Source organism: Myotis davidii, unplaced genomic scaffold (genome assembly GCF_000327345.1).
Source record: "Myotis davidii unplaced genomic scaffold, ASM32734v1 scaffold668, whole genome shotgun sequence".
NCBI lineage: Eukaryota > Metazoa > Chordata > Mammalia > Chiroptera > Vespertilionidae > Myotis > Myotis davidii.
This window is the reverse complement of record NW_006299394.1, coordinates 998418-1009419: the sequence shown is the minus strand read 5'-3', so window position 1 is coordinate 1009419 and position 11002 is coordinate 998418.

Here is an 11002-nt window from a genome sequence, read left to right as displayed (position 1 = left end):
GTTGCTGCCAGCCCCAGTAGGCCCAGAGGAGAGCGGAACCACGGCGTGATGGTGGAGCAGGTGAGTGGGCAGCGCCAGGCCAAGCAGGTGCGAGCACCCAGCCAATCACCCTGCAGATGGCGACCAGCAGTGGTGGCGGGGGGTGGGGCCACCTCCCAGCTCCCAGGTGCTGAGGGAAACGGGACAGGGGGGCTTGGCCCCAATTGATTGCTCTGCTGGTGGGAAGGTAGAACAGGTGAGAGGTGGTGCCAGGCCAAGGCAGGGTGCCAGGTGGAGCTGGGGGGCTGCAAGTCTGGGGGCATGAGCTGGGGTTTCGAGGCTGGGGGCACAAGCTGGGGCTGCGAGTCTGGGGACATGGGCTGGGGCCCAATCTCCACAGGCCACCTCAAGGGACTCCACCTCTGCATGAATTTGTGCACTGGGCCTCCAGTATAAACAGGATATCACACAGTTAACAGTGGGAGTGAGGAGGGCGTGGTCTAGGGAACGCTCTAACCCACCAAATTGCCATCGGCACGTGCTTCTCCGTCACCCAAATAAACACGCGTCTCTGAGAAATCTGTAAGAACCAAGGAAGCGCCCTGCTGTTTGGATGGCTCCTCGGTTGACCAGAAAGACTTTTGGAGCCCAGGCCTGAGCCTTAATCCCTAATGTGAGAGCGAGCTGCCTCTGCCTGGTCATCTCAGAGTTGTCAGGGATTGTGAGCGCTCCCCTGTGCATTCATCCCACGGGCGGCAGGCCCAGTGTGTTGTAAGGCAGACTCTGCTGGGTGCTGACAATAGTAGAGATTCGAGCCGAATGCTAGGCCAGGCCAGGCTCCCAGTGGATCAGGTGGCACCGGTACCTGAGACATTTCCAAGTTGTGGGCAAACCTTTCATTTTGTCACAGAAACCTGGGAAGATACGAGGTGTCCCACCCTTTGGGACATATTAAGAATATAGAGATTCCACCCAGCGGTGTCGCTCAGCAATTGAGCATCATCCCATGCACCGAGAGGTCGCTGGTTCAATACCCGGTCAGGGACAAGCCCGATTTGGGGGCTTGATCCCCCATCGTGCAACTGATCAATGTTTCTCTCTCATCAATACTTCTATCTCTCTCTTCCTCCCCCTCTCTCTAAAATCAATAAAAATATATTAATAGCCCTGACCGGTTTGGCTCAGTGGATAGAGCGTCACCCTGTGGGCTTAATGGTCCCGGGTTCGATTCCCGCCAAGCGCATGTACCTTGGTTGCGGGCACATCCCCAGTCAGGGGTGTGCAAGAGGCAGCTGATCGATGTTTCTCTCTCATTGATGTTTCTAACTCTCTATCCCCTTCCCTTCCCCTCTGTGAAAAATCAATAAAATATATTTTTTAAAAAATATATTAATAAAATAAAATGTGAGAGTCCATCAGCAGAAGGGACCTATGGCTACCTCCCCCCATACCTCCCCCTCCCCCACTTTGCTAAGAGAATCCTGACTTAGTGATCCAAGGTACCAGTGCTGGCATTTGGGTCAAAATTTGCTTGGCCAGTGTGACAATTGTGTTTCGGCATCTCTTGCAGCTAAGAATGGTCACATGACCACTTCTGGCCAACCATACTAAGTTGAGATTGGGGTTGCTGAGAAAGCTTTTGTCTTACTGATAAAGGAACAGATAGGAAGGGGAAATGCTGACCCCTCCTTACTTCTGCCTTCACGTGAACGTAGGGACTTCCTTGTTGCCTTGATAATAAGAGCTAACATGCAAGGCTGGCTGAGCAGAAATACACGAGTGTCTCAGTGTCTGCGGCCCGCGGAGATCCCGACTCCAAGGCAGCACTGCCTGAGTTACTCTGTCAGTGCCGAGACCTGCTTTCCCACAGGACTCTGACACCAAATGTGTGAGGGTTCCCCCTCACCAGCCAGGCCCCAGCATTGGGTTTCCTACAATTTAAGTCAATCCCCACACTATCTGTCTGGCGTCAGCATCACACCCGACAAGTTAATGGCTCAGTCTCGCAAGACTGACCCCACTTTAATCCCCAGCCTCCTGTACTCCCGACGGCCACCTGTACATCGGGGTCCCCTCAACCCCTCCTTGGGCTGAATAATCTGCTAGAAGTGTTAGGGGCAAAAATAGAACGTTGGGGACTAGTTATGGTTATGGGAAATAGTAATTGTGCTCTGTAACCACAATGCCTTGTACTGCTTAAGGAAAGGACATTCTGCCCTGCCTGGGAGTTGTACGCCCCCAGGACCTGGGAGTCAACCTTGGAATGTGGTCCATTCTCATCCAAGAACTGCCTGTTGTAATGGAAAGATTGACAACCTTGTTGCCCAAACAATGGAGTCCCACCCCTGCCTGCATAGCCTGCTTCCCAAGCCTGTAACCCCACTTCCCCATGTCATCTTTGTCCTTGTTCCCCATATAAGCAGCTGGTTTATGGTGGGGGAGGGAGCGCAGAGCAGACCTTTGTGGACAACCTGCTGCTCTCCACTCTGCCGTAAGTATTGGAATAAACGCTCATATATGAGTCAACCCCTGTCTCTGCTGAATTGGCTCAGGTAGTGGCAGGCAGCGCAGACGCATTGATTGTCTGGTTACAGAATGGCTCACAGGACTCCAGAAGACACTTTACTTACTATGACTGGTTTATTACAAAGGATACAAGTCAGAAACAGCCGAATGAAAGTGATGCCCAAGGCCAGGCACTGGGAGGAGTGCTGGGAGCTCGCTTGCCCTCTCCAGGTGCACCAATGCGCCTTCGCACCCTGGACGCTCTCCAGACGCCATCTGCTAGGGTTTTAGTGAAGGCTCCATTATGTGGGTGTGGTCGATTAAATCCCTGGTCCTGGTGATGAGCTCAATCTGCAGCCCCTCGCCAGTTTGACAGGTCTTGTTTATAAAGGAGTGGTGTGTGTGTGTGGCGGGGGGGGCGTGGTGTGTGATTTCAGCTCCTCTGCTCATAAATCAGCCTCCATTACAGAGCGTGGGCTTCCTCCTGTTCACACAGGATGCTGGGGGTGGGGGGTCACCTTGCCACAGAGGCAGTGAGGTGCTGTGTAATAAGTGTGTCACACACTCACCTGCACTTCACTCCTGATGTGTGCAGGCAGGAAGGCAGATCCAGCCAGCATCGGGCCTCAGGGCTCCCTCTCTTTTCTTTGCCTCATTTGGTAAATAATCTCCTGCTCTCAGCTACCTTATAATTTGGGGAAGTGCCATCAAAACAATTAGTTAATCCCAACTAATATAGAAAGTCAATAATGAGTTAAGAAAGATAGCTGCTAGCAACTTAGATACTTGATGTTCACTTTATAACGTGATGTATTGAAGAGAAACATAAACATTTCCACCACTTTATCATCATTACTTAGTCTATTAAACTAGTTTGTGCTGCCTTGAAATTTGTTGAAATCCCAAGTGCTAATTCAGGAATGTAAAGTTCATTGATTTCAATTTACTTTTTATCTACATCTAAATACAACTAAAGGGAAGAGTTCAGACAATCGGTTGTATAATTGAATTTTGAATAGATAACTGCATAGAGTTTGGGAGCTGGAAAGGGCCTTAGAGGTTTTTATAGTCCAACTTCTGGAAACACGAATCCCTTCCCTAGAAACAATTGCCTGGAAATAGTTCACTTTGTATCTGAAGACCTAGATTCAACGCCATGTTAATTAGAGGAAATAAAAGAAAGAGAAGAAAACATTCTGTGACGTGAACTCTCCCCGCCTGTTCTATCTCGGGTGTGTTGCGCTGTCCCCAGCGTCCACCCACCGTTCAGGCAGCGATGCTCTGCCAGCCAGTCCCGGCAGGTACTGACTCAACAGCCAGCAGGGCCCTGAATGGCCGTTTGCCTGCAGGTTAGGACTGGGAGCGGTTGAACGGTGGCAGGATGGGTGCCTGCGGGCACCACTGGTTACAGGATGCTGAGAGCAGGGCACCTGGGAGGAGAGGCTCCCTGCAGAGGCCACAGGGAGCAGAGCTGCAGGCACCCCCGGGGGAGATGTGGGGCATCCGGGGGTGCCAGGCACGGGGGGCTGATCACTGTCCCAGCACCAGCTTCTCACATCCTAAAGCCAAGGGGCGGCACGCGGAGCTGGTTTGAGGAATGCCACCTCGCGGAACTGGGCTGAGGCAGGGACAGCAGGTCCTGGCGGGTGTCCAGGTGGGAGGCGAAGCTATCCTGGGCAGTGAGTGCGATTGCCCGTAGCCCTCTGTCCTCCTCACCCCCGGCTCAGAAGGGTGTGAGTTAGGGGGTGCACTCAGGAGCATTCGGCCTCACGGGGCTGCGGACCTGGAGGAGAGGAAACAGCTGTTGGCTGAGGAGACAGGCAGCTGGTGATGCCCTGGCTCAGGAAAGAAACAGAGAGGGAGGAAGTTCAGAGGAGGATGGGGTCAGTCAGCTCAGGTGGCCTTCCGGGTGACACCGCGGAAACTTCCATGTGGAGATTTTCTGCCTGTGCGGGATCCCCAGACCTTGCCCACATGCTGTCTGGAAGCACCCGACTCAAAAGAAAATGGCGTCCTTGTTTCTTCTCCAACTCACTTATGCTGCACTCATCGCACCCATCTTCACCTTTGGGACCAACTTCAGCAGTTATATTGGTTAAGGTAGCCATGCATCTGTCATATTGTATCCGTAATAACGTAGCTGTTATATTGTACAAGCTAGGCTACATGTATCAGTAAACACATCGGAATGACTTCAGCAAATACAGAATTATTTGATCTCAGGGGACGAGAAACCCAGAGGCAGGCAATCGGGGACCTGTGTCGTTTCAAGGAAACCATTAGGGACCTAGGCCATTCCTGGTTTCTTCTGCCACCATTCACAGCAACACCGCTCAGCCTCATGGTCTAAAAACGGTAATTTTACCTCCGGACAGTATGTCTATGTCCCAGGCATTAAATAAGCAAAAAGGGCAAGAGGCACAGTATGCAAAGTCTGTCCATTTTTAGCACTAAAACAGCTTTCCCACAAGTTCAACCCAAGACATTTATTCCTGTATCTCATTGCCCAGAATTATGGCACGTGGCCATGCTGGGTGCAGGGCAGCCTGGGAGACCCGTCAGCTAGCGGGTGCCTCGCTGTCAAAATGGACCGTGATTTGGAAGAAAGGAAGAAAGTGTGTTGGGGGCCTCCAACCAGCTGCGTCTGTCCATCACACTTCCTGCGCGGCTCATATTCTGTTGCTCTTTTGGATGTCCAAGCAGGCTGAGGACAGAGAAGGTGAGGTGCCTACGGGAGGAGGCAAGCTGAGAACGGGAATCTAACCTGCTCCTCCGGCAGCAACTGACTCTCTAATCCTGTGTGGGGTTTTCTCCCTCCAAATGCTCCCCTTCATAGAGGAAAAGAAGTGCTTGGAATTCAAAGGCAATACAGATCCAGAAAGGCTAGACCACAGGAGGAGAGAGTGGTCTAGACTGGCATTACTGGGGCAAAGAGAAGTAGGCCCAACGTTACCCCTGCTGGCTGGGGAAGGGGTGACGGGTACTCAGGCTTAGCAAGAACAACCAAAGACCAGGTCAAGGGTCCACCCTGGTCCCCAACTCCCCAAATGTTCCAATTCTCCACCTCCCTCAGCAGTGGGACTTTCTAGCTCTTGTCATCTTGAGATGGTGAGGTGATGCCAATTTTCCAGCCCTGGAATCTGGGCTGGCCTGGGACTGGCTGTGGTCCACAGACGAGAGGCCGGTTCTGGGATCGGCCTCAGAAGACTCACGTGCTTCTTGGAACCCTGACCACCACGCAAGCACGCTGAGCTAGACCGACGGACAACAAGAAGCACAAGACCCAACACTGCTGGCGCCCAGACCACAGGCAGCCGACCTTCCCACTGAGTGGGGCTGTCCTAACGGTCCCGCAGATTCAGCCGAGCATGACCCCGCTCAGTGCATAACCAGCTGCCTGGAGCTGTGAGCAAGAAAAAGGGGTTATGCTCTGAAGCTGCTAATTTGGGGTGTTTGATGCATAGCAATAGGAACTGACATAATTTGACAACTGGGGTCCCCTCAAGCAAAGCTTCCTTTTGGGACTATGTCAGGGGTCACAGTTCCACTTTATTTAGACTGTGAGGTAGAGTGCGCTCATCAAACCTGAATGGGGACAGTTTCCAGAGAAAGAAAGTCTGGTTTGGAGAAAAGAAGGTATTCAGGCAGGTCCCCAGTCTCGCTCTGCAGGGCTTGGCTCTGAGACTGAGGAACCCTGGGAGAGCAGGACACTGTGGCGGGGAAGGTCCGAGGATATGGGTGGCTGCAGGAGAAACTCCCCAAGAGGAATAGAAGGACTAAAACCGAGTTGTGCATTGAGCATGGTTCTCTGCCGGACGCTTAGCACTCACCACGACCTGATGTTGACCTGACTCAGTCTCAGAAACTGAAAGTGAGACTGCAGATAAACAACCTGCTGGCCAAGGTCATGAGGTGGGTGAGCTCTGAGCCACGCCGGCGTGGCCTCGCAGCACCAGCCCTGCACTCGGCGTGTGTGCCAGGCCCTGGTGCTGGCCGTGCCGGGAAGGCTCTTCCGCATCTGTCCACAGAGGAGACCATCCGCGCTGCGAGGCCAGGACTCTGTTACACTGTCAGCTGTTTCCAGGGTCCGACCTGGTACTCCCAGCGCAGCTGCTTCTCCTCCCTTTCCTGTCCCCTCCCCCTCACGGATGGAGACGCTGGAGAGAGTGCTTCGGGCGCGCGCACACACACACACAGAGACACACACACACTATGCCTCTTGATTTTGCCGTAGGTTCTTTTTTCTAAATGGTTAATCAATTGGGCAACCCCACTCTTGGCAAACGTGCCCTGGTGGATCAGCATATGGTCAGGGTCATATATGTTGCACCTTTGTCTTCTCATCTGTGAAATGGGAGCGGTGATATTTACCGGGCAGGCAGCCTCTCCATCCCAGTGAGTGATGCCACCACGTATTTCCTAGGCCAAACCCAGACCTGGTAGTGACCTTCGGTTCCTTGTCCTCCCCCAGCCACATCCCCGCCTGCGGAGCCCTGTTGACTTTACCTCCAAAAAAGTCCTGGAATCATTCCTGGGCCCTGCCCGGAGCGGGGACACACAGCCACAGTGCGTCAGGCATGCAGGCGTGTGATACTTCCTAACCGTTCAACCTGTGTCACTTGCCTCACCCCACTCTTCCAATGCTTTCTTTCAACCGAGGCAAAGGATGCTTCCAGAACGAGAGTTGGGGAAGCTGCTCCCCTGTGCTCCGGACTGTCTCTGTGCTCCAAGGCCTGTGCTGAGATCCCCGTGCCCTCTGTGAAGGTCCTGGGCGCTGGGGCCTTTGGGAGATTCTTCGGTTGTGAGGGTGGAACCTTCACGATGAGACTCTTATCAGAGACCCCACCGAGCACCCCGACCCCCCGCCGTGGGAAGTACTGACACAGATCGGCCCCCTGACTTGGGGCTTCCTTCTCCAGAACCACGAGAAATGAATGTCCATTATTCATAAGCCACCCTGTCCATGGTGTTTTGTTACAGCATCTGGACAGGTGAAGGCCTCCTTCTAAACTCTATGCCTCCTCCTGGTTCAGCTAAAACTACTTGCCCATTGGCTTCAATTTTGTACCACTCCCCCCCTTGCCAACTTTGCCTTAGTTCTTGTCTCTCAAACATTCCTTCCTTCCTGAGAGCCATTGTCTTGGCCATTTCTCCTGCCTGCCCCCCTAAGCCCCCCCATGCCCCCCTCTCGCCCGCCCCCCGTGGCTTCTCCTGACGGTTCCTGTCAGAGCTAAACGTCCCTCCAAGGTACATCCTCCATGACCCCTCTGTCCCCGGCAGAGGCCGGCGCTCTCCACCGCGCCTTTCCACTTCCTCTTCGCTGTGGAGCTCATCATTGTCCGTTGTGTGCTCCTTGCTCATCCATTGACTTCTCAGTAGAACTGCAAGCTCCAGGGGAGCAGGCCACGCCCAGCCTTCACCGCTGGCCTGCAGGGCGTGGGGAGAAGCTGTTCAGTGAGCCAGTGTCTGCCCGTGGGTTTCAAATGCAGTCAGTGTGAAATCCAAATTCTCCCCCTGGCCCGAAAGGCCACAGGGTGCCTGTCTCTGCCTCCTCGCTGACCCCATCTTTGTATACTCCCTCCCTGGCTTCCTGAGCTCCAGTGTCTCTGGTCTTCTAGCCTTCAAGTGCAAACCCAAGCTCAAGCCCTGTGCCTATGTCACTTCCTCCTTCACACCCTACTCCTCTGAGTGCTGCTTCCCAGGACCCGCCCATCCCCGGGTTCCCGTCACTCCAGACCAGCCTGAATGCCAGCTTCCTAGGAAGCCTTTGCTGGCCACCCTTCCGCTGCTGCCTCCCCACCGCCCTGTCTCATTGCCCCGCCTCCTGCTCCGCTTTCTGCAGAGCAGGGTGAGTCTCTGAGCCTGTAGATTTCTCTCTTAGCTCGTTGTCTGCCTCCTCCTTGCTTTGGAATGCAAGCTCCGTGGGGTCAGGGTGCCCCTTTGTCTTATTGCCGCAGCCCTGCCAGACGGTGCTCAGGCAGGGCAGCCAGGTCCAGGTTCCAGCACAGAGCCCTCGCTTTCCTGTGGATTTGCTTCCGTGGGCCCCTGCAGCGCTTAGGCCGGATGCTGAGATTGGGTTGTCCTGTGGGCTGTCCACAGCGTGGCAGCTTGCTCCAGAGGACAGAGAGGCTCGTGTTCACTCGGAGAGCGCAGGCCGAGGGCCAGCTGCCTTCCGCACCACTGCAGGGCCACGGTGACCATTTACTCTACTCGACAGCCATGGCTGGTGGGTGGTACCTTCTTTGGGTCTTGAAATCTTTTGCGACTCAGATAAACATAATGGGCGCTGCTCTGAGCAGGATGCAAAGTTGCACACACCACCAGCCTGCAGATGCCATTGCCAGGAGCGAACAGAGCCGGGAAGGGTCCCTGCCCTGACAGAATGCAAGGCTCCTGCCGGGGGTCCCTGAACTGCCCAGGCTGGCCAGCAAAGGGCCTGATCAGGGAGGGCGCAGAGGAGGCTGGACAGAAGAAAAGGCAGGGCAAGGGCACTGGGGTGGGGGCGGAGGTGGGGCAGGAAGGAAGGATTCGGGGTGGGGGTGTGAAGGAACCCAGTGGAAGCTCAGAGAAGAGCTGAAAGGGAAAGGGGCGAGTCCTTGGGCGAGGTCTAAGGCCGGCCACTGCCTCGGCTGGTCTCCGTCCAAACACCGGTCCTGACCTCTGGGCAGAGGAGAACTTCCCCCCGAGAGTAGAGAGTTCTAGAAACCGAGAAGCCAATTCAAACATAGCCACAAACACACAGGGGTGAGTGTCTGCTCGGAGCCTGGGGGGCACACGGCAGGGAGTTTATTCGGGCCTGTGTGCCCCGGGCCCTGCACACATCGCCGCCCCCTCGCCGTCCCGTCAAGAAGAGGAGAGTGCGAGCTCCTGAGGGTCCGGTGGCCCCTGGAAGGGGGTCCTCAGAGGAAAGGACATCCCGACAGAGGCCGGCATGGGGCGGGGCCTGAGGGCGTCAGACTGAGGTCCCTGAGAACCACTCTGCTAGTTGGACAAATTTTGATGCAACTATGTCCTTAAACATAGTTCTGTGGACTGCGTTTATTATTGGTGAGAAAGGCAGTGTGACTGCTGGGCCAGCCATTCTCTCAGCACGCACTCGTCACACACCTGTTAGAATCAGAGCCCCTGCGAGACAGGCGACACACACAGGGGCCGACTCACCCATGGCCACCGCCCGCAGGTATGGAAACCCCTTGTGCGTTTCTCCTCGGAGTCGATGCAAAAAGGAGATTCTAATCTTAATTCTGTTTCACCTAGGGTAGTTTGTTCCTTAACTCCCTCCATTCTCTGTAATGTATTAAAAGCAGGAGAGGTTTAAATTCATACTTTGTCAGGTAGCTCAACTTCTAGGAACTTTGGTTTCTCCATCTGCAAAGTAGAGATTATAACCTCACAAGGAAGTTGTTAAAAGAAAGTGTCAAATTGTGAGAAGTTGGTGGTAATGTGCACACAGGTTGAAACATAATCAACGCCCAGCAAGTTGTATCCATAGCGCCACTGGCATTCCGCCAATGCTGCCCTTCCCACCACGCCTGCATCCCTCTTCTATCCTCCCTTTTCTCCTGCCACCTTCCTCCTTCATCTTCCTTATTCCATCTTCAGCAAAGGTTCTGTGTTGGGCAGCCAGGTACTTCTTCCTAAAACACACCTTTCTCCTAGCCTGCTTAAGACAAGCCAGCCACTCCCTCAGTGGCTCCCGGTGTTCACCACATAAAAGCACGATGCTGCTGTTCCAGGTCCTCCCGTCTCACCTTTCTCGTCACTTCCATGGTGCCTGGAGAGATAGTCTGTCCTCCTGTCAAATTCATTAGCGCCCGCTTTCGGATCCAGTTCATCCTTCAGTCCTCCCTCAGAGTCTGCGTCTTGTCCCTCTAACTGGGTCACCCCTTCCCATCCCATAACGGACACTGAAGGCCTAGTGTCCCTTCCATAGCATTTATGAGGCATTGAAACCTACTTTGGTAACATTATAGAGTAATAATTAAAGGCATAGGCATTGAGGCCAGACAACTATGGTGATTAATTCATAAAGAACCTTAAAAATAACACAGAATCATTGTAAAGCACCCGATAAAAACCAGCTTTCCTTGGTATCATTGTGTGTGTTTCTTATTTCTCTACTAAAATGTTCCTCCATGACAATGACCTTCTCGTGTGGGTCGTACCCTTCACCTGAGAACTACTGTTAGATTTCCAGGTAGAAGTACTTGCTCCCCAACCGATTTCGTACAGGCTCTGCTTTACTTGTTTTTATGTTGTAAGAGGTGAGAATTTCCTCTTTGTAAGAAATACGCTGATCACCATGATTAATGTGTGATTTCAGGATATAGTTTTGTACTCAACTCTTTATTAGTGTTGATTAAAAAAACTCACCTGTTTACAAGTCAGGGTATGGATGTGAATGAACAGTTGTTATGAATATCACATCAGAATTACAATGAATACCCCACTGCATGCCTTCATGCCAATAAGCTCCAACTCACTTGTTAAGAACTGTTTTGAAATCCTTTCATATATG